Here is a 24680-nt window from a genome sequence, read left to right on the forward strand (position 1 = left end):
CACCAGAGGGCATCTCAGAAGTTGGTGGCAGTTAAGTTTGTCTGGCACGGGCTTAAAAAGGATGTACGAAAGTGGACTTGTGTGGTCAGCGAAAGCTCCAAGGTGCACCGTCACATAAAGACCTCAGCACAGTTCTAGGTTCCAGAGAGGAAGTTTGATCATGTTAACGTGGACTTAGTGGGACCTTTGCCCCCGTCCCGTGGTTTCACACATCTCCTCACAATGGTAGATCGAACCACTCGTTTGCCAGAAGCTGTCCCGCTGTCGTCAACAACGGCGGATGAGGTGTCTCAGGCGTTTATTCAGACTTGGGTCGCCAGGTTCGGAGCCCCAGCTGACGTTTCCTCGGAACGAGGCCCACAGTTTACATCAGAGCTATGCCCTGAGATATTAATTGTTTTTTGATTGTTCTCTAGTCTTGGTGAATTCTGGGGAGGGGCGTATGAAGGGGACATAAGGACAGAATGTGGGGGTGACTAGCTCACTGGGCTAAGAGGGTTGTCTGGAGGGGTGACGGTTCGATCCTTGGCTGGGAGGTGTTCTGAGTCGAAGTGTCCTTGACACTGTCCCCCTAGCGGCTCCCCGGGCGCCTGTGTAATGGTTATTTTGTACGTAGTATATATTTGTACTCAGTATATTGTATTCATGCATAAGTAATTTTGCTCTGAACTTTGTTGAACTTAACTGTTTCTCTGTTGTGCAGAAGAAGGATTCTCCCTTGCCTGTTCACATAGATAACTAACTGTGTTGTATGAGAATGTTCCAGTGCCAAGGCCTTTGGGCCGCTTGTTTTGGTTGCTGGCTGTTTGTTTTTGAATGTTGTTCCTATCAGTCTGAGACCAAAACTCTGAGACTGAAATGTCTGTAACATTGGCCATCGGCCCCCACCTTTATTCATTCTGTATAAAGAAAGCTTGTTCACTTTGTTCTTGGTTCTTCCTCACTGAGACTGTACGCATTCTGTTGTGATGATTGAACCTTCTCTGCGCAGAGAATGAATACTCAAAAGACAACCTGGTTTTTGGTATTATGAATTTCAGAATTAAAAGACTCACGCAAAGCGGGTATAGGAATATTTTCCACCACACCTGTCATGGGCAGCCCACTGCTCCCTGATACAATGGTGGGTCAAATGCAGAAACAAATTTCCCCCTTAACGGGATAAATATAGTATAATAAAAAAAAATTCACAGGTTCCCTTAAAGAGAAGGGGCATAGCTCTGGCTTGCATTTCTCTTGCCCTGTGATTGGCACGTCTTGGTGACATACCCTACAATGGTGGAGCAATACCGACACACCATCCCTGTCTTACACACAACACTCTCTCCAGAAACGCGCAGACTGTTGGTCACCTGTTGCCTTAATGCGACTGACTCGCTAACAGTGTAGGGCTAAAAGTTTCCAGGCGGAACTTATGCCTGTGAACTGATTGAAACCGACTGGTTTCAGATTACATGCATCAATCTACATACTGCACTGTGTATTCTGCATGCGTCTGAATGCTGTGGCCCTGGACTGTGGCTGTTTTGCACAAATCAACAAGCTGTTATAGCCTTCTGCCTATTCATCTGCATGTCATGAGGTTGTGGGTAGCTGACAATTATGTGTGGCCATGCAAGGTTTCTTTCCTTAGTTTTTCAATTTGATGGCCAATAATACTTATATGAATCAGAGACCACAGACAAGAAGCAAAAGGAAATGGTAAAGAAAAGACAAAGACTAGAGGCAGAAAGAGGATTGTCCGACAAGAAGCTGGCTTGCTGCAGAGGTAAAGTTTGCTGCAAATCCAGATGTGTACGACAACAAATGTGCAGCATGACAGTGTTTCAGCTCCCCAAAATTCAACTGTAAGACAGTTGGACCAAACAGTTATTTGTTAACTTGTGTGTCTGATTCCTAAAGCGAAAGATGGCTCATGCAGATATTGAGGGTATGAGTAACTAGGTTTAGAAAGGCAAATTCAATGGACTGCCTGGCTGACTTTATGGCAGTTGTATGCTCCCAATCTTCTACCTCCCAGTCTAATTAGTCCATTATATTTACCTTTTAAAAAAAGTATAATTCAGTACACAGCACCCTTACTATGAACCCCAGACGAGATCGAAACATGTGGGAGAAAGAAATTCCAAACTCATCTCCACAGTGAGTCAGCAGGTAGTAAACAAAGAGTTGACGATTGGCACTTGGAACAAAGCCATAACTTTCTAATGGGATGTCATCTTTCTATAACTCAAGTCCAATCTGTGATATGGATACTAAAACACTGCTGCAGTAATAGAGTTATAGGCATTCAAAAAGGATATTCTCTGCCGTGGGGTGTTATTCAATGGGGGAAAACAGAAATTGTTGCCATATAGTTTAACACAGGTATATTTGAAAAATCCATCCATTCATTAGTACTGCCTTTTCATTTCTAAGGTACTTAGAAATATTAGAACTTAGAAATAGGTATTTCCAAAAGCATCAATTTTATTCTTGGGTAGCATCATGGTCAGAATGTTGTTCTTAACAAATGTATCCCCATTTACCACTTACAATTACCCACAACCATTAATTAATGCTTAGCATAAGTTGTCGAGTATTATGCCTTTTGCTTCCAAACAAGCACTCTCACACTTGTGCAGGTGCACTACTTGTACGTGCGAGTCTTAAATAATAAGAGTAAGTCTTTTTTTATAGTAAGGCTTTAGCGAAGATGCCTGTGTTTAAGAAATAGTGAGCATACGACTAAATAAATGAGCCTTGGATTGTACTGCAAGAGTTTTGTGAGTTTGTTAACGGATGTTTGATATAGTTTTGCTGTTGTCAAGACTTTATTTGTTTTTATATTCTTTGGGTGCAGTGGATTTGAAAAAAAGGTTTTCCACAAGAATTCAAGGTAACCCATGTTGGGAAATCGATATATTATGTGAATTAAGTATTCCTTTAAGGCTCATCCAGGAAACCCCATAGCATGGGCAGCTGTGGCCCAGAGGTAAAGTGGGCAGGCTTCCAATCAGAATATTGGCACTTCCATCCCCGACTACTTGAATTCATGACAATGTATTCTTGTGTCCTCCTGATGTATGTGTGGGTTAGTTAGTCCTGATGGCCAGGTGGCACCTTGCATGCTAGCCCCTGCCATCAGTGTATGAGTGGGTGTGAATGGGTGAATGATGACATGTAGTGTTAAAGCTCTTTGAGTGGTCGGAAGCCATTGGCAGTGGTTTTTGTGGTGCTGACACATAACTTTAAGGGCGACTGTGGCTCAGTGATAGAGCGGGTCCTCCTTCAATCAGAGGATCGAGGGTGCAATTCCCTTTCTTGACTAGTCCATGTCGATGTTTCCTTGGGAAAGACACTTAACCCCACATTGCTTCCGTTGGCTGTGCCTGATTGTCACAATGGGTATGAATAGGTGCATAGGTGATATCAAACATTAGCTTGTCAGACTTGACTTAAACATTATGAGTCGTAGTGGAGATGGATGTAGCCTAGTCACAATTGTTAATTGTTCTCCTTACACAAGATTGAATTAGAAGAAATGTTACATTTATATTCGTCCTTGTCCAACACTGACTCAGGGGTGTTGCTGTCTGCAATGACCAGTTGTTTTGACTGTTCCAGGGCTTTGCATTGTAGGACACAGAAAGCGATGTAGACTGGTCAGGTGTATACTGGAGATTTTTTCCAAATCAATACATCTAGGTATTTTTGGCATACTGCGGATTTTGATATGTTTGCTTACTGCATACATTTCCCCCCTCACTTATATTAAAAGGGATCTCTTTATTTCCAGTATGAATAGAAGGGATGATTATAGCTAGCAACACATGTTTTATAATTACTAACTATTGAGAGACTTAAACAAATGTGAACCTGTCCTTTAATTTGTATTCATGCAGATGCCAAATTGGAGCGCAGCAAATATAAAAAGGTTTCCAATGTTATATTCTAACATTCAGAGGAAATGTAATTTCCATTACAGCACAAAAAAGGTGTTTTTGGAGTGTTGTGATGGAGATGAAATTGTGCCAAACAGCATTGCTGAACCATGTTTTCTTTTGATATTGAAGTAATATCACTTTAGAAATAGAACGTTGTTATCTTAACTTGAACCATCAATGCACATTAAATCAGAATTGCTTCTTCCCTGCTCCATATGTGCTGAAACCTACAACCAATATCCAAAGGTTGGACTTACTATATATAGAAGCAAAACAGTTTAACTTAAGGATAGGCCTTTTTCACATAAGATATTTTGACTAGTAGGTAAAGCACAGGTGTAAATAATTAAATTATTAATGGCTGAACCCCATTTAGCTGCTTTGATTTCAGGTTCTTGGCATGTACCGACATCATTCGTGTTATTAGTAATCTGGGATTTTTTTACAAAGGCAAATCCAAAGGTCTGCGGTGAGACAGACCTATTGCAATTGAACCATAGATTTATCAGCTTCAAATTACATCAGTTTAAAAGGTAGAAATTGACTGAATTGATTTTTTGAAATACTGAATATTAAACTAAGCAAAATCAAACTTTTAAATGTAAAAACCCTATTTTACAGTTCAACTTTAAAATGTTACAAATAGGGGTTAGCATAACAAAAACATTTACTTAGTGGATATTATAACTGCATTTCAATATTGTTATATCTAGGCCAGCCTGATCTCACTGGAATATGAAAAATGACCACAACCTCCTACACGTGTTATGTAAGGTCACACATAATATGGTAAAATTATGTTTGTCAGCACCACTGAAACCACTACCAATGTCTTCCGACCTCTCAAAGCGCTTTAACACTACATGTCTTTCACACAATCACACCCATTCATAGGCTGATGGCAGGCGCTACCATGCAAGGTGCTACCTGCCCATCAGGACTAACTAACCCACAAATACATCTGGAGGACACAATAACTCATTGTCATGGACTCGAGGAGCCGTTGATCGAACTACCAATCTTAGAGTTGGCAACTCGCTCTACTCGTGGGCCACAGCTGGCCAGGATCCTTTGTCGTGGTGGACACACACGTTTCCATGTGAATATGCATTTCTCAAAGCTACTGTTGAGTATAAAAGAAAGACGACTTCTAGTGGGCCAGCAGGGAGGTGGATTGGTCGAACAAAAACAGGACTTTCAGCCACGAGACAAGAGTTCAAGGCGTTGTTGAGTTATTGTGAAGATACGTTCTTAACAGGTTTATGTGTTTTACTTAACGGAAAGCCACACAGATAGGCTGGGATATTAGAGCCAGGTACCATTTTGGCCGAAACTATACTAGTATCAGCTAGTGTACTAGCTGACACTAGTATCAGCTAGTTGGCCTTATTGAAATACTAGTATTTCAATACGGCCAACAGATGGCAATACACCAAGAAACTATACATCATTATTTTTGTCTCAGTCATATAATCTGTGGATACATACATGCTATACATGATCTACCTGTATAGCATGGAACTCTTTAGTCATTGGACTATTGGTCAGTATCCATTGTGTTTATTACTATTTTAATGTTTTGGGGAGATGTATGTTATTTGTAACAAAGTTTAATGGAAATAAATAGTGTTTTGAAGTAAAACTCCCGGAAAACAGTATATATTTGTAAAATGTAGCATACATGTTGTATTTTAGTGTGTTTAGTTTGTCTTGAATGGTTATATATATATATATATATATATATATATATATATATATATATATATATATATATATATATATATATATATATATATATATATATATTAGCTTATTTACAATTGATTCATATTCATCAGCTCCTTCCCTTTCAAAGGAGACCAGATACATGCATATGAGGAGCTATTCCTGATATATTTCATTGTGATCACGTTGAGGACAAGAGAAGGTGTCTGGCAAACACCCTTTTCTGGTCTGGTAGTGTTGATTTAAAACAAAAAAAATAATTCAAATCAATCAGGAAATCAATGCATCTAATCTACTCTTGGAGTTTACCAACAGTAGGTATTTTTCTTTAACTTTGCAACCATACAATATGAATAAGCTGAGAAAGTGTTTTGTTTAATTGTCCATCATGTGTTTTAAAACAAAAAGATAGAAATGACTGTTGAGGAAATGTCATTCCGTCACATTCTCGAAACAATCTCATGATATGTTTGCCTGTTTTAGTGTTAACATATGAAGTTTCCCAATTATTTGTATTTTCAAAGGAAATATGAGGTGTTTGAAAATGATAGCCAATAAACATTCTTATTATAACAAAAATGTACCTGTCATGTCTCGTCCTGTTCCCTGGTTAAGTTTCTTTATTTTTATCATTTCAGTGTTTAATGATTTTTGTTACTTACCTCTGCTCCTGTTTCAGATAACTTCACTTCCTGTCTTTGTGTTTTTTCCCGCCTTTGTGATTGTCTGCCCCGCCCCTGACTGTATCCACCTGTTGGGACAATGTGCTTCTCACCATGTGCTTTAAAAAAAGGGATCTGTATGGGGCCTGCAGGCAAGGCTCAGCCTGATTCGGGTAGATAGCATTCATACCCCCACAAGAAAGGATTGTGGATTTCACACTGTGAAATCTTCACCCAAACGCAATGCTGGCCTCCCATTGGTCAAGGCCCACAGACACCCCAGGACCCCCTGTGGCTCAGCCCTTCTTCTACAACACTTTGTTTCAGTCCCAACTCTCTGCCTTTTCATTCTGACTCACGTTGGGGAAGGGGGCACACAACGTTGCTGTTTTTAAAAGGAACCTAGGTCCGTTTTACATTCGAATAAAGACAGTTAAGTTTGTTTTTTGTTTCGCATCCTGAAAAGTGAAGCAGACAATTTGCTTGCAGAAGTGAAGAAAATGGATTCTTCAGAGAAAGAGAAGGACAGTCCTTTTCCCAACCAAGTCGACAGTGCCTTATTAGTCCCTGTTCTCAGATTGGTGCCCCGTTATTATTCATAATTGTTAATAATCTTACTGATATTAATAATTCTATAATTGTCAATAATTTAGTTTTCATATTTGCTGATAACTCAAACACGCTCCTTTTCGTTCCTAACACACCTCTGTCCAATCACCTAAACATCCCCAATGTTTTGGAATCCTGTGTTTCCCTATGTCTGTACTACTTTGTCTTTGTTCTCTGTGTCAGGCATTCCAGTGATTTTCCTAGTGTTTATGTTCCTGGTTTCTCTGATCTCTGCCTGTTTTTCATCAACCACATTTTTGCCTGATCCCTGCCTGATTTGTTTGCCTGTACTGACCGACTTCCAGTGTACCGAAACCGATTTGATGAGTAAAGACTGTTTTACTTACACCTTATCTTGTTGTCTTGGTTGTGCATTTGAGTCCTGTTTCTTCTGTGGTTCTACATGTTGTAACAGTACCTTGATTTATTATTGTTTCAGTTCCCTCCATTTAGCTAACTCTGTCCTCCAGCCATGTGCTCTCCTATTACATGATGATTGGTGTGGTCACCAAGTATACATACCTTAAAATGGTGGAAATGACAGTGACCCAAAGGGACAGGTGGTCTTTTTATGAAGAAAATGTGAAATACTAAAATATCTTACGACACAGGATACATTTCATTAGAATGGGTATTATTGTATTTGAAATATATATTGCATCAATAAAAAATTAAGTAGGGTGATGTGGTGGAAAAAAATATTTAATAGTACCAAGTGAATCCTATGATACTGAAATTAAGAAACATTGAGAAAAGAAGTTTGTCCTTAAAGTCTTTATTCTCTGTGCAGAGAAGGTTCAATCGTCATACAGACCACAATGCGGTCTGAAGGGGGAAGGCACCCAGAGTGTTGGTTGTGTATGACTTATAAAGGCCTTGAGCACATGATGGGGTAGGAGGAGTTCATCACTAGGACATCTGGACAACAGTGACCATTCACTGATTAACCATTGAATGGTTAATCACTCAATGGTCCACTGATTGCATCCCCATTCAGCCCCTTATCTAAGTTGACAATATCATGGCCCTGATTAAGACACACACCTAATATTACTCAACCTGAGAGGACCCCTACTGACCATGTCTGAAATAAATTAACCTTACAAAGAATAAAACAGATAAGTTACAGTGGAAATTTACCATCACAATGGACTGTCCAATTTCTGGCCAAGGGACAAAGGAAATATATCACAACTGGACATAAAAGGCCTCTTTTAAATAATAATAATGACAGATCCATCCTTAATTCAATTTCTGTTCCTTTTTCTTAAGTGCCACAAAAATCTAAAATGTGTTTTTATTATTCTTATTTCTGCAAGAATACAAAAAGAAAGCCAAAGCATGTGTGATCAACATTCTATGTCATATTAGTATGATATCTTGGTTTAAATCAAACAATTCTTTCTCCTGTGGTTCAGCACACCTCTCAACACACTGGGAGACAGAAAAAGGACAAGGTTAATTGGGATCAGGTGTGCGTCATTGCCCAGCTGGCAAGCTTTTGGCACAGTCTGCCTTCCAAACCATTTAGACGTCACCTACAGGAGGATGCTGACTTGCTCTGGCACCACCTGCTCAATGATTCCATCACTAGTGTGAACACCTGGCTGTAGTCAGTGCCCTAACCCATTGACTTGCTGAAAAGGGATGGTTGAAACCCCAATAGGTCATTGTTTGAAGTGCTCATTGATGTGCATTAGGCCATTACCGTTATTAAAATGGCTCAATCAAGCAATGGTTATCCATGGATTGCTGCCAAGTACTTGAATTCACCCTGGAGTTACTGGTAAGACGCCAGTATACTCTAGCAGAACTGGCTGTTGGTCGAATGGCTTTGGAAGAGTTTAGGGTCAATTGGACCGGCCTTTCACTCTATTTTCCAACTTTGATCAGTACACTCTTAAGACCTGTGTGATGAAAATGTATCAAAATCCTGACTTTGTGCAATGATCTAGCCGTGGCGTGGCTGCCATTTTGCTTAAATCGCTACAAAACAGGAAGTTCTTATAACTTCAGTGTACATTGTCCAATTTGCCCCAAACTTTTCATGCTTCATCGCAGTCCAGCCCAGCCCTTTTGCCACATGGGAACCGTTTTGTCGTAGACAGTTGTGAAAGGCATCATTCAACTCAGCACCTCAGCACTGAACTCACCTTGTTTCATTGGTGTAGATTGGTGTAAATAGTAAATGTAAGCGCTTTCCCAGTCTTTCCGACCACTCAAATTGCTTTCACCCATTCACACCCATTCATACACTGATAGCAGGGGCCTACCATGTACCTGCTCATACACACACACACACACACACACACACACACACACACACACACACACACACACACACACACACACACACACACACACACATTAGGGGAGCAATTTGGGGTTAAGTGTCTTGCCCATGTGGTGTTCCCCTAGGTTCAATACAGGGGCCTCTTCTGTTCAACATCTACATGCTTCCACTAGCTAAGATTATGGAAAACAACAATGTGTGTTATCATAATTATGCAGACAACACACAAATCTACATAACTATATCACCAGGGGACTATAATCCCATACAAGGGCTGGGTAAATGCATTGAACAAATCAACAACTGGATGTGCCAGAATTTCTTTTCAATTAAACAAAGATAAAACAGAAGTAATTGTTTTTGGTACCAAGGACGACCGATTGAAAGTCAGTGCTCAGCTTCAATCACTGATGTTAAAACCACAAACCAAGCCAGAAATCTAGGTGTAGTTATGTATTCAGATCTCAACCTGAACAGCCATATCAAGACAATAACAAAATCAGCCTACTATCACCTGAAGAATATATCAAGGATTAGAGGACTTATGTCTCAACAGGACTTGGAAAAACTTGTCCATGCATTTATCTTCAGTAGACTCGACTACTGTAACGGTGTGTTTATAGGTCTCTGTAAAAAGTCAATCAGAAAGCTTCAGCTGATTCAGAATGCTGCAGCTCGAGTCCTCACTAAGACCAAGAAAGTGGATCACATCACTCCAGTTCTGAGGTCTTTGCACTGGCTTTCTGTCCAACAAAGAATTGACTTTAAAATCCTGCTGTTGGTGTATAAAGCACTGAATGGTTTAGGGCCAAAATCCATCTCTGATTTGCTGCTACCTTATGAACCATCCCGACCCCTTAGGTCATCTGGGACTGGTCTACTTTCTGTTCCCAGAGTGAGAACTAAACATAGAGAAGCAGCATTCACTTTTCTGCTCCAAATATCTGGAACAAAGTCCCAGAAAGCTGCAGGTCTGCTGAGACCCTCAGCTCCTTTAAATCAAGATTGAAGACTGTTTTGTTTGCTGCTGCCTTTAATTAAACCAGATACAAGAATATTAATCAATTTCCAGCATTACTACTGTATTTTATTTCGTACACTGCTTTTAATGACTGTTTTTAATGTTTCAATGAATGTTCTTGTTTTTAAATCTACTTTGCTTTTGCCCTGTGTTTTTATGCTTTTAATGGTTTTATGTGAAGCACTTTGAATTACCTTGTTGTTGAAATGTGCTATACAAATAAACTTGCTTTGTCTTGCCCAAAGACATGTTGACATGCGATTAGCAGAGCTGGGGATCGAACCACCGATCCTCTGATTGAAGGATGACCCTGCTTTCCACTGAGCCGCAGTCTATTCAACTCAGCAGAGAGTCCCGAGCTGTTTCCCAATCCAGCGGCCGCATCCTTTGGAGGACGCAGCCTTTGAGGTCTACGTCGTCCGCGTCCTTTGAAGACCGCAAAGGCTGAAAAGAGCGGTCTGATCTACAGAGGCTTTTCTGTTTGCGTCACAAACTTTTCCCGCCCCCACCCTTTGCCGCTCTCGTCGCCTAGCGACCAGCTGCGGTTGACATAAATCATCCCAAACACTCTGGAGACCACCCACATGACGTAACCTTGACCAAAAAAACAGGGTTTTTCTTGTGGCACCCTATCCAGGTTCAGAGAATCCCTCCTCAGTACATTTTTTAAAATATATATATATATATATATATATATATATATATATATAGTCAAGTTTTTTTAATCAGATATACAATAATTAATTCATAATTAGTTTTCTTAATTAATGTTTTTCTAAATTAATAATCAGTTAATAATTAAATCAATTGCTATGTTAAAAAAATAATGTATAGGTCTTGTAAATAAGATGAACGATGTATTTAACAATTTTTTTTTTATTTTGTTCACAATTTTGCAACCTCATGTCTTCTTTCATTAGCTCCATTAGCTCATCCTTTCTCTCTCTCTTTCTCTGGCTTTTCCCTGGCTAGCTTTCCTCCTCCTCCTCCTCCTGGTCACCCACTGCTTTACTTGGCCCTGGTGTGTCCTCAGGGATGGAGGCAATTAGGACAGGGGGGTTATAGAAGGCCTCTGTCCCAACACCTCATCTGGCAAACCACAGCCAAGTTGCAGGAGTGGGTTTTCCACTCACTCCCTCTCCTGGATACTTGCAATCCTAAGGCAGAGGACATCAATCAAGACAGCTAACAAAAACAACCGCAGCAAAAAAAATGTCCGCAAACGTGTATATGCACATTGTATTTATGCACATTGTATTTTTTATTTAAATGGTAAATGGACAGTACTTGTATTACGCTTTTTCTAGTCTTCCGACCACTCAAAGCTCTTCATCACTACATGTCATTATTCACCCATTCACAGCCATTCACACATTGATGGGATACCATGCAAGGTGCCACCTGCCATCAGCACCAACATATACACCATAGGCACAGCTATGGGAGCAGTGTGTGACAGTCACAACTTGCATCTCTGCAACAGCATTACAAGAAACAAATAAAAAGGGTATTGTCCTCTCTACTGGTTGCCTTATTATTAAAGGCTTTGTATAGGATGAGAGCTAATTTAACTAACTTTAAGTACAGGATGGTCAAATGCACCTCTGCATAGTATATTGTCGACTCCCGTCAATTACAACTCACGTGACAAAATGTAAACCTTTACTTTTAAGTTTTGCACGGGACATGAACAATGGTCTCCTTGACAAAAGTCCTGTTTGTATGACCCATCCACCATTCCTCCAGCCCGCCCTGTGTTCACTATCTTGCTCTTTATACTACATCAGTTGCTCTGATCTTCTAATAATAAGGAGGGTGGGTTAACATTGGAGTTAGTTGAAAGCGCGGAGCGTTGTATCAGACGCCGAGGGGCACTGACCAAGTGTTGGTATTTGATGAGTTGGGAATGAGAATACAAACTAAAAGCCAACTGTGTTTCTTCTGTGTAGCACAGAGTAAAACCTGACAGATGATACCTATAATTTCTCTTTTTAAGGTCAAGAGACTTAACAATTTTTCATGATGCAAAATGCAGTGTCAGATTAATGGCTGCTGGTACACATGCCACAATAAGCCCACTTTAACTTGAGCCTGCACATGAGGTAGGACCCAGCAGCTGTCACTTTCCAATTACCATGATTAAACATGGTGATCAATGAGCATTTGGAAAGATCAACATTCAGGCAAACTGTGATGAAAAGCCCCAGCTCAAATAACATTGTAGATTTGTAAAGATTTTTCTTCAACGAGTGTTTGTGTGCAAGCATGCATGAGAGTGTGTACAACATGACTCTAGGATGGTAGTTTCGATTGCTCGATACATGTGAAGATGCCTTTAAACTGTTACCAGCATAAATCTAAATCATTATTTAAAAAGAACATTTAACATTTCTAATAGACACATAATCAGTGCAGATGAATTTAAATTGGGCCCATTTAGTCACAGATTTAGTTAAATTCAAATTCTGCCTTGGGTTTGTGATCTAAAAAAGAGTCAACCTCATGCCCAACATTTAGAAAAAATGCAGCAAATGAAGCAAGACACAACCAAATACAGAATTGTGCTGCAAATAGAGGAAACGCAACAAAACAATGCTAATTTGTGCTAATGTGACAGTTTGTTTTGATTTATGTCACGTTTATTGTTATATTGATTCACTTGTGTTTATTACTGTGATTATTATTCCAGATACCATACATACATTTAAGAGGAGGAAGAGGAAGCAGTTACAACCGTTTCTACTACTGTGCCTGATACTGAGCATCAGTAAAGTTGAGTGGAATCAAGACCTCTTCATCTGTGTTTATCTCTCTATCTGGAGATCAACTGGAGATGAGGAGCTGGCATACATGTATTAAGGAATATTCATCATTTCAGTCCTTTTACTTACTTACAGCTTCAACTAAGACAAGAAACAAGAAGACTGATAGCTAGTAGAGATGAATGTAAACAAAGTAGTTTTACATATTCAAAAAGATAAAAACTGGCTTTGAAATAATTCATGAGGAAGGCAAGTATACACATATATGTATGTGTGTGTATATATATATATATACACACACATATGTGTGTATATATATATATATATATATATATATATATATATATATATATATATATATATATATATATATATATATATATATATGAAACCCTGAATGTAGAGCTTGTGTCATTGTCGAACAACCTCACAGAGCCCCTAGCATGACTTCATACTCCTGTTTCCTTCAGTTCTAACCAAGTGATTGAAGTTGAGAGTGGCCTACAGTAGTGTTCAACACATTCTCCCTTCCAACTGGTCAAATATCAAAGCTTGGTTAGTGCCCTTCAGCGTCAAACTATGGCGCTCTAGGTACCCTTATAGTGTCAGTTTTGGACGTGTCAGGGACGGCGGGTCAATTTAAGTTACATGCATGTCTTTTCAAAATGAACTTCCGTCTTCAGGGGAAGTTGGGTTTTGGCAACAAACCTACTTTGTTAGGGAAAAGATCGTGGTTGACTGGTCATGTGACCACTGCCTGTCTAAAGAGTGACGTGACTAGCGAGTGACTAATGTGTCAAGTGATGTATGGCAACATTTAAGGTTTTTTAGTTACTTTTAGTTTGACATGGGACACAAACAGCGGTCTCGTGTGTAAAAGTCCTGTGTTAGTTGAATGGCTCTACGCCAACTTTCTTGCACTTTATATGACAATCAGTTGCTCTGACCGTCTAAAAATAACATGGATGGGTTTACATTGCAATTAGTTTAAAGCCTGGTGAGTCGGTATCAGACGCCAAGGGGCACTGACCAAGGGTCGGTATTTGACGAGTTGGGAGCAAGAAATGGGTTGTAATGTCAGTGCTGTGAAGGCTTTGCAATTGTCAAAATAAATAGAATTTGCCATTTTCCTGAAATCTGGACCCTTGACTCTAAAAGATTTGTTTCCATTGAGAATAATTGGGAAAAGATCCTGAACAATATTATCTTGAGTTCACATTGTCAATGAATTGTATTTCAAACAGTTAAAGAGCGGTCCACTTGACAAGAACATATCAACAACTAGCTCCACTGCTCCAAATTGACCTAGGATGTATTTAGTAACTTGATATTATAGAAAAATTTAAGAAGATGCTTTCATATGAAAAATAGTTTCCTCTCATGCCTGAAGAGTAATGGCTTGTAAACAGCAAAGTACTGCAAAGTGTTGAGGGAGGACACAGAGGGCAGGAGCAGCAGGGAAATCTGCAGCTTGATATTCTCCACCTCCTTTACTAAATCATTCAGGCACTGCTCACATTTTTCAGGGCAGCAGCCTTCTTTGTTATGGCTTCAGGGGGCCTGATGACAGAAGCAATTACATTAAAGAGGACCCTAGAATTGTGGAAGAACAAAATAAGATGATCTTGCATCCTTGACCTGTTTTGGTGCTTGGAAATATTATTAAGCCCTAGATGCAGAGTTGGGGTTCAACAAAGGGTTGTTGAATGGGTTTTACTTCACTTTACCCAAAATGAATCTGCAGTGTTGCAGTTATAAAAACAATGGTTTAACACCAAAAAGAAGACTACAATCTTCCAGCAGAAGTGAACATGACTCAGCATCTGTATTGAGGACGGTGAAGTCTCAAAAAGTTCTTGCACAAACTGTTTCTAGCTCATTTAACTACTTTTTTTTTTTCTAACCTGATTAAACAAAGATTTAGAGGTCCAGCCCCTTGGAATGTCGGTGGCGATTGTCTCATTGTTACAGGATTTGGTGGATGAATCCATCTTTGAACAATGAAGGGCTTCACTGCAGCATTTTTAAAGCCAATTGAATCCGACTCTCATTTCTCTCTCTTACCCATATTTATTTTAGCTTCATCCATCCCCTTTCTGTAAAATCTCTAAAATGATGTGGTGAAAATTCATCTAGAAATGTGTTGATGACTTGCAGTCTGGTTTGATGCCATCAACTGACAAAGAAGAGTAGCAGGATGACAGAATACTTTCATAATTAGTGACCACTAACTGATTCTTTATAACACATTAAACTATGATGAAACCAATAAATAACACACACAGCTAACTTTGCCAGCTAAACATTAGCGTAGCATAGCTTTCCTGTAAGCTTGTCAGTAAGCTTTAAAAGATGATTGTATTACTGTTAAGAGCTTAAACAATTGATTTTTAGACAATATATTTATACTGAAGGCCAAAGTTAACTATGTATGATATTTAATGACGCCTTCAGTTCGGTGATGTTTACATGTAGCATTAATATTAGTAACTTTGTTCTTTTTCGCCACCAAAAGCATGAGCGGCGCCATTTAATAGTATAGAATATACCATTAAATAGTCCATGGCCCATGCCCCAGATTCCATTGCCCAAAATTGAAAAAATGTCCCAGTAAAATTACTGGCTTTATTTAAAACAGATATGTTTATATTGTTGTATTTTTAGTACATAGTATTATTATAACTGTATTTATCAAATTTCAACAATACATTGTCAGTTTGTCCAGTTAAGTCTTTATTTGTCCTTTCTCTTATTTTACACCAGCAGTTAAATAACAGTATTTAATGTAATAAATACAGAAGTAGGCTATATACTGCATTGTAGTTTATGTACTGTGGATAAATTACAGAAAATAACAGTATTATTCAGTGCTTATATAGTCATTATATAGGAAGCCAAAAATAACAGTGTGGTACTGTACTTTTAAAGTCGGCCTATGCTAAAAGCTACTGTAGTTAGGTTTATGGTCATTTTACTCTGGTATGAAAAACAGGAACTACTGAATAAGTGTTACCATTAAGTTACTGTTAATTTGACAAACATACAGTGCATGCCTCAATATATCATTGGAGACACTTCTGTTGAGCGGAACTGACAGATGTCAGACTGACATTTGTCAAAGACATTATTATAATCTGATAAAGTTATAAATTGCTCAACAACAACTTTTCCTTAAACTTTGGCTATAAAATGCAACCTGAAAATAGGCCTGTAATTTTGGGGTAGAGGAGGGCCAAAATTAGATTTTCTTTTTGTGGTTGTGGGATTCAACCAGATATCAGAATATTGTTGATTATAGAGAATATACAGGAACCAATAAAGGCAATAACATTTTTAAACTGAGACAGGTGAGATGTCAAGGCGGCTGGAGTAAGTTTGTATATAGTTAATTATGTTTTTGAGCTCTTGGAGTGTTCTCGGAAGAAAGAAAGAGCAACTATTGTTATTTATTCAAGTGAGGCATTGATCAAAGTAGTAGATCTAATTTCAATAGGGCCCAGTTTATATAATACTAAAAGGTAACTTTCATTATAAGATTGGACCAAGGAGTCAAGATCACGGTTCACGACAGATTTAAAATGGAAAGTGGCAGAAAACTCTGCAGCAGATATGTGGTTAAGGATGCGAGAAATAATATTAAGGCAACAGTGAGGAATCCAGATTAAAAGACAAATCCAATCTAGTAATACTGATACAAAAATATTAACTAGAGACAAAATTGTCAGAAACCTTGTCAATGTGATTGTTAAAATTACCAGCAATGAAAGATTAAGGCAGTTTAAGGATAGAGGACAAAAAGTCATAGTTCAGTTAAACAGGTGGATGGTAGATTATTTTACATTCAAAATAATTTGTATGACTTCATGCATAAGTGTGGGCTTTCAGATATTTGGAGGTTTAAGTTTCCCAACACCAGAGCTTACTCCTTACACCACAACTATACGCATATACTTTTTTCTTACTCGATAATACGTAGACCGCTGTCTACGGTTAAGTCCGGCTTGTATAATTGTATTGTCATATCGGATCACAGCGCCATCCATTTTGACCTTCCAAACCGGATCTGGAGACTCAACCGTCTCTTAGTATCGGACAACAAATTTGTGGAGATCATTTTAGCCCAAATACAATTATTTCTAGAGACTAACACCTCTCCAGAGATTTCGAAAGCCACATTATGGGAGACTCTTAACGCATACCTCCGTGGGCAAATCATAGCTAATTCCTCTACTGTAAAAAAATTAAAAAACTCCAGACTGATGGAAATTCCCCAACAGATTCTGGATGTTGACTCTAAATATGCTCAATCCCCGACTCCAAATCTTTGAAAGGAATGGTTAAGACTCCAAACTGAATTTAATCTTTTATCTACTGACGAGGCAACATGTCTTATCTTGAAATCCAGACATAATGTCTATGAATTTGGAGATACTGTAAATCAAGTAGATTACTGGCTATGCAAGCCCGTCAAGTAACTTCCACCTGAAATATCACAAACATTCAATCAGACATGGGACATGGGAGAAAATAGATCATGATGACATTAATAAAACCTTTTTAACGATTGTATTCTTGCCTTAATACCTCAGAAAGTAGCAATGAGGGACTCGTATAACTTTTTTGAGAATTTGACTATCCCCACCGTGTCAGAGAAACAAAACACTAATTTAGGCGCAGATATCTCCGTTGCTGAAATCATCATGGCCATAAAATCTATGCAAAACAACAAGTCCCCAGGTCCTGATGGGGTTACGACGGAATTTTTTGAAAAGTTTTCTCTTCTGCTGGCACCAATTCTTGATCCATGTTTAAAGAAGCACTCTCCTTAAGACTTTCTTCCTATAACTTTGGGATAGGCCTCTATCTCTCTGCTGGCTACGAAAGATAAAGATACAGTATTATGCTCATCCTATCGCCCTATCTCCCTGCTTAATCTAGATTTTAAAGTGATAGCTATGGTTTTAGCCAAGCGCCTGGAGAGTGTGATCCCAGATATTGTCTCATCTGGTCAAACAGGATTTATCCAAGGCCGACTCTCCTACTCAAATCTAAGAAAACTATTCAATGCTGTCCATTCGGTTTGGTTAAAGTGCCCAGAGGTAGTGGTTTCTCTTGATACTGAGAAGTCCTTTGACCGGGTTGAGTGGAAATCGCAGAAATGCAGACTTTAACTGGACAACAGCTGCTAGTAAAGACAACAAGGTCAGCAACACCTGTAATCAGTTATCCATGTTGAATTAACCTGGTAGTCAATCGATAATCAATACTGTTGTTTGTGAATTTCCGGGTAAGGGTCACATGATAGGGGTGTGACGAATCAGGGAAGGACACGTCGTGACTGCGAAGAACCAATCAAATAGCGAACGTGGGTGTCTACGTCTACTGTGTCACTGAAAATAAAAAATGTTTTAATATTGTGTCAACTAAAATGTGCGTCACATCCTATTACGTCCCTGTCAAGCGCCTTTCCCTGCAGGTGGCTAATCGTGATTTTCAGACCCCCGCCCTCGGTAAACTATCAATGGATAAATCAAAAAAAGAAAAGTGACGGAGGAAAATAGAGTTTAATTCTGCGTGGACTATTCATTTGCTTTCACTGCCAACGATGCTGGCTTACCTGTATGCTTGATATGTGCAAAAAAAATGTAGAAAGATGAGCAAAAAAGAGCAATTTCTCAACTGCTGCAGCAAACTGTCCTCTTCATAAGAGTTTGATATTGTTATAACAGGTAAAATAGCAATGAAATGTCAAGAATTGTTTATTATTATTCTTGTTCTATAATTTCATAAATACAACAAACTATATATTTTTAAACTTTATAAGCTATAATATCAAATAGCTTTTGCGGCTCCAGACAAAATTGATTTGGTGGAAAATAGGGCAAAATGGCTCTTTGGATAGTAAAGGTTGCCGACCCCTGCCCTACAAGAACCTCTTGACATAGACTAATGTGGATCCCCTAGTTGCCCCATAGTTAGCGCCCCTCCCTTTTCTTTATTTATTTGTAATCTTTTATTATTATTTTTTTAAGAATTTTGTTTATTATCCTATATTATTTATCTTATTGTTTTCCTTTTATTCTATTTTGATTATTCTTTTTTTAAATTGTTTTACTTTACTCTTGCTTTGCTCGATTGATTAATACAATTATTTTATTTCCTGTTTTTACCTCCGTCACCTTACCTGAGTTTATATCTGAATGTATATATTCTGTAGCCTGTAACACAACGTGTAGGTGGGTGGGTAAGGTGGTGGGGTCGGGAATGAGGATTTCAATTTTATCTGTAATTGAAGTAAAATATATCTAAGTTATATATTTTCTTCCCTGGTGTGCTAAAAACTGTGAAAAGCGATAAAACATATTTACAAAAAAAACACTGCAGCGAATCCTCTACAACGGCCGGAAATTGTAGACTAGCTGATAAATGTCACAGTTCAGCATCACACCCTCCTCATTCTAATTGTCAGTCACACCCTCCTTGTCAGTCTAACTCCCTTCACCTGTTCACTTACCTGCCTCTGATCATTAATCAAGCCCCTATATAGACTCAACCTCCCAGACACACACTGCCAGATTGTTCTTCGGTTTTCTATGCCAGACTCTCCAGCACTCTCTCACGGACTGATTTCCTGTTACCGACCCTGCCTGGCCCAGTTCTACCGTCTTTGACTGACTCCCGTTAAACCCACCAGCCTTCTGATCCTGACTCTGTTTAACCCTGCCTGCTGTATCTGGAAGTTTGTAATAAAAGTCAAAGATCCCTGAAATCTTGTGTGTTGCATTTGGGTCCATATACAACCGGTTACAGATAAAAGTATAATCCTTTTTGGAACAGCTCAATGACGAGGGAATGATCCATGTTCCTCTGACACCGTAAAGTCAGGAACTGAAAGTCTAAGCACAAACGACTTGTTTGCCATGGCGCAAGTATTTTAGCAGTGCCATTCTAAGTGCATTCAAAAATTAAAGATGGGAGACGGAATCAACAATGCATCTGTTTTACATTGGCCAAATCCCAATGTCCCCACTTACGGACTTTGAGGCGCACCCCCCCGAAGTTCGTGAGGGTTTAGGGGTGTCCCACTGTCAAATGCTCAAGTGTTTGAGGTCTCTCTCGCAGACATTTTGAGCCCTTTATGAACCCTTTCCGTAAATATGCTGACTTGGCCTAAGGGAATTACCCACAAGTCATAGCAATGTGACATTAAACACGGGGTAACCAGTGGACGCATGGAGACGTAAACAAAGAGGACGGCTCACGTGTGTTCAGTCTGTCTTATTAAATTTACTCAGAAACATTAAGGGTTAAAGATGGAACAAAAAATAAACTTGAAATCAAAGGATATTTATTTATTTATCCATCAAATATTTGATTTGGTCATTGAAGATGTTTTGACAAAAACAAGTACATAGATTATATGAAATGACCTCATCTTGTGAGGAAAGAGCCTGAAGACGTTCAAATCAGGGAGTACAAAGTGTAAAAAATACCCACAATTATACATCTTATTTGTTGTTGTTTTCATGGTAATGTGATATGTTGCAGCAGAGTGCTGTCCCATTCATATTTACAGCATTTTGAGCCCATGCAGCCTCTCACACTCAACCACTTACCAGGTGACATCAATTAAGTCCTTGAGGGTTCAGGGTTTAGGGAGGACATTGGGATTTGACCCTCCTGTTTAGTACAAAATGCAGCAGAAGGATACAGTAATTTTGTATTTTTGTTGCCAGGACAAAACACTAACCATAACCTCACCTATGCAAAGTACAAAGATTCGCTGAAAACATCTAGAATAATATTATATAAATAATCTAAACCCATCCTTTAAGCAGTGGTGGGCCGTCAGGGCCAGCAAAGCCTTCTCTGCTGGCTTAAACAGAATCACAAAGTTATAGCTATTTTATAATTTTTCTATAAATACACCATGTATTCTAATTATTTTTCCCCTTAGCTTATTTTTTCTCATTGCACAGCTACTGTCTTCCTCTATTGCCCTGCTTCCAGCTCAGCTTGTTTTAAGTAGAGCTCTTATCCAATCAGATTTCGCCCCTATGCTGTCTCTAGGTAAGAAGAGAGGCCTGAGGCCTGCTAGGAAGCCATTGCAGTTTAAGTAAATGGGAACGATATTGTTTATTGTCATCGTCTTCAACCAATCAGATTTTTAGTTTGACATGTTGGGCGTGTTATTTGACATGTCAGAGCCTTCTAACTGGCCTAGCCATACATGATTGGTCAGTGAGCTAGCGTGACATGTTGGGCGGTGACAATCCCAATATCTACTGCCTCTGTTGAGCGGACATTTTCAACCCTCAAACGCATTCAAACGTATTCAAGAAATACAACTGGGGATGCTCGACTGTCTTCACTGGCGTCCATGAATCCAGAAGGACTTCTTACTGGAACTAAAACGCACGGATAATCTGTACAACCGTCGGATTAAACTCTTTATTAACAAAGGAAGGAGGATAGACTTTGTCTTTAAATAGTGAACAGCTTTGATAAGTGCACTGCTTTTGTTTTTACATCTGCAGTAGCTTCAATATGCCGGGTTTTATATTATTATTTCTAGAACTTGTTTTTATGAATATGGATTTATGTTTGGATTTATATGTGATAGGAACTATTGTTAGGTCCTACGTTGTGCTGGGGACACATTTAGTCGGTGCACAGCAACAAGAAGACGTGAAGTGGCAGAAGTCTATATACTCCGCGCAAAGTGTTAAAGTTTAAGTGTTAAAGTGTTGAAGTGATCATCTTTAAAGATTCTTGTGTTTTCAAGTGGACTCATTTTCCCTCTCGGTGTTGACAGACGAATAAATCTGTCAGTAACAAGAACTAAGGTGTCGTGTATTTCCTGGAGGGAGTGATAGGAGCGTTACTACTGTGTCTATCGTGTCGTTTTTATGATATGGTTAATTTTGTTCCCTCTGATGTGAATAATATTTGAATGTCCTGTGCTCTTTAGTGTGTGCTGGAATGCGTGTTTTAGCGCCGCAGTGTTGCTGAATTGATTTTGACTCTATGCATTGTCCGTTAATAACGCAGCATCCCGTAATGTGCGTATTCATCTATCTGTTAGTGTATTTGTAGGTGTTGATCTTCATTTTTACACAAAACAAATAACCTGTAGCTGTGGCATCATAATGAGTTTATTAGGAGGTGGTTCAACTGTAGTAGGACAGCAGTGAAGGCCCAGTTATAAAACACACAGCCCACCACTGCCTTTTAAGTTATGTTTTGCTAGTTGGATGGTCAATGCTTGTCCAGTCTTGATAAAGATACATGAAATAGTAGTATAGTTGGTAGTATAGTTTGTCCAAAAGTAACATACAACCACTTTGTTTGCTTTGGATCGGCTTGTCTGGAATAGCTGAAACTAAGTTCATGATGATTGGACACTTATTTGAATATGGTCACAGTAAACCCGTTTCATTGCACCTGCTACATTTTAGATTAAGATCCATAAACAAAGGCATCTTTAGGCAGTCTGACTACAAATACCAGGTATAGAGGTTTAACCATGGCTGATTTGAGCTCATTGTGCTGCATCGCTCCCGCCTCACCAGGAATCTGAAAACAGTCAAGTCAGTGAACTACTCGCTTACAGACAAGAATGAATGTGGATCCATCTTGCTATTTTCCTTCTATTCTGTTGTCTGTTTATGCTGCCTCTGAACTTTTCAAATGTAGGTATCTCCTTGCTTGTCACCTCCTGCATCGCTTCCTCTACCCCCTCATCCTCCTCTTTGTTTCTTCTCTCCATCTCTTCCTGACAAGCCGCCCATCAAACGAGGTAACGTTCACGTGAGGCGCTGTGCCTTTTTCCTCTTCCTTCCCTCTTATTCTCTCTCTTTCTCTAGCAGCTGCGGTTGAAGAGTCCCTCATCCCTGTCTCTCCAGCAGAACTGAATGCCTCATTACCTGGATTGTATGGCCTAACATTGGCATTCCTCTCACTCGTGCTCTCTCTCTTTCTCTGTCTCTCCCTCTCTCACAGTTCAGCAGCTGTAACTTGTCATTGCTGGCCACGACCGTCACTCCTCAGTGTCCCTCTATCTGTCCTCACTCACATATATCACATATACACTCTTTCTCAATGCCTCCACTTGTTTCATTCTCCTTTCTTTCTTCAATTGTTTCATCCCCTCTTTTCCAACACTCTACTGCTTTCCTCCTGTTTCCATCCCTCCCTCCTCCCTTTTGTGTCTTACCTTGGCAACATTCAGCACTATCTCTGCCCACAGAGACTGCTCTGCTGAGAGGGAAAAAGATGGAAAGAACGAGAAGTGAGAATGGAAGAGAGAGATTTTTGGTGGCTTGATATCAGCCCAGCTAATTGGTTTATACTGCAGCCTTCCCAGCACTGCCTGGTTCACTCTCTGTTCATTCACTGTGTGTGTATGAGTGTATCTGTGTGTCCAGTAAACCATTGAGTGCGAAAAGTGTACATTTAGTTAATGAGGCTACAAACAGTGTGAGTGTGTCATGTGTTCTTTATTTGGTCCTTTACGTTCAGCTGAAGTTTTGAATCCGCTCAGTCGCCATTATTTAAAGGAGCTGTATTTACTATTCTGAAGATAAATATAGGGGCAAACAACTATTTTCTATGTAAAGATATATTGGATAAATGTCTACCTGAACAGAGAATGAAGTAACTCTCTCTCTGTGTGTGGTGTTATCCGAGCTTGTTGTCATGGCGTGCTTTTAGTGCATGTGAGCGTGCTCCACTGGTTAGCTCAAGGCAGTGTTGCCAACTTCGCGACTTTCTCGCTAAATCTGGCGACTTTCCAAACCCTCTTGGCGACTTTTTTTGTCTAAAACTACTAGCGACAAATCTAGCGACTTTTTCTGGTGTTGTTGGAGACTTTTCTGGTGTTATGACTGACGTGAACGCACGTACCATTCTAAAGTTACTGTCGGGAATGAGCAGCGGGTGTTACCATGGGCCGCCCTAAAGCACTCACAGGCTCGTGCAGCAGTCCCAGCAGCAGTCAGAGCAGAGAGGTGACGCTCTCCGCGTCCGACTGCAAATGATTTTTTGCGCAGGTGCATCTCTGCCGCTGATCACATCATGGCTTACGGAGCAGGATGTAACGGAGAATATTTTTAAAAACAGAGAAACTCCTGGGTATACGGATTGACAATGCCTCAGTTATGATGGTTTTTAACAATGGGGTCCATAAGAAGTGATGGCCTATTTCAATGGCAAAATAAAGGGGTGTTTTTTACTCAATTTTTACAATTAGGCAATGAAGTCATTTAGCGACTTCTAGAGACTTTTAGGACAGCCAATAGCTACTTTCCTTACTGAGGAGTTGGCAACACTGGCTCACGGCCGCTGCTCTGCATGCTCTCATACAGCCTTTACAGCTAATAATGTCGTCCCAACCACAGATGCGTAGAACCCAACTACCGGTTCCCCTCAGATAAAAACTGTTAGCACTGTTAGCAATGTTATTTATGAGACACCAGCTCCTCTGGGACATATTGAGAGAAGTTGAGTGGCAATCAAAATGCTCCCAATCTTGAACTTTTAGGAGCCACTTCTTATACTGTCAGTCCAGTGTTAAATATGAAAAATGCTAAATGAAATGGGTAGATAAAAACAACTACAACAGTGGTAAACCACTGGTTTAGTCTTTCAAAGTGTGTTGTATATGGTGAATGTACTGTATGT

The sequence above is a fragment of the Cebidichthys violaceus genome, unplaced genomic scaffold (assembly GCF_023349555.1).
Source record: "Cebidichthys violaceus isolate CVI_PGR_0920_01 unplaced genomic scaffold, fCebVio1.0.p SCAF_2, whole genome shotgun sequence".
NCBI classification, from domain to species: Eukaryota; Metazoa; Chordata; class Actinopteri; order Perciformes; family Stichaeidae; genus Cebidichthys; species Cebidichthys violaceus.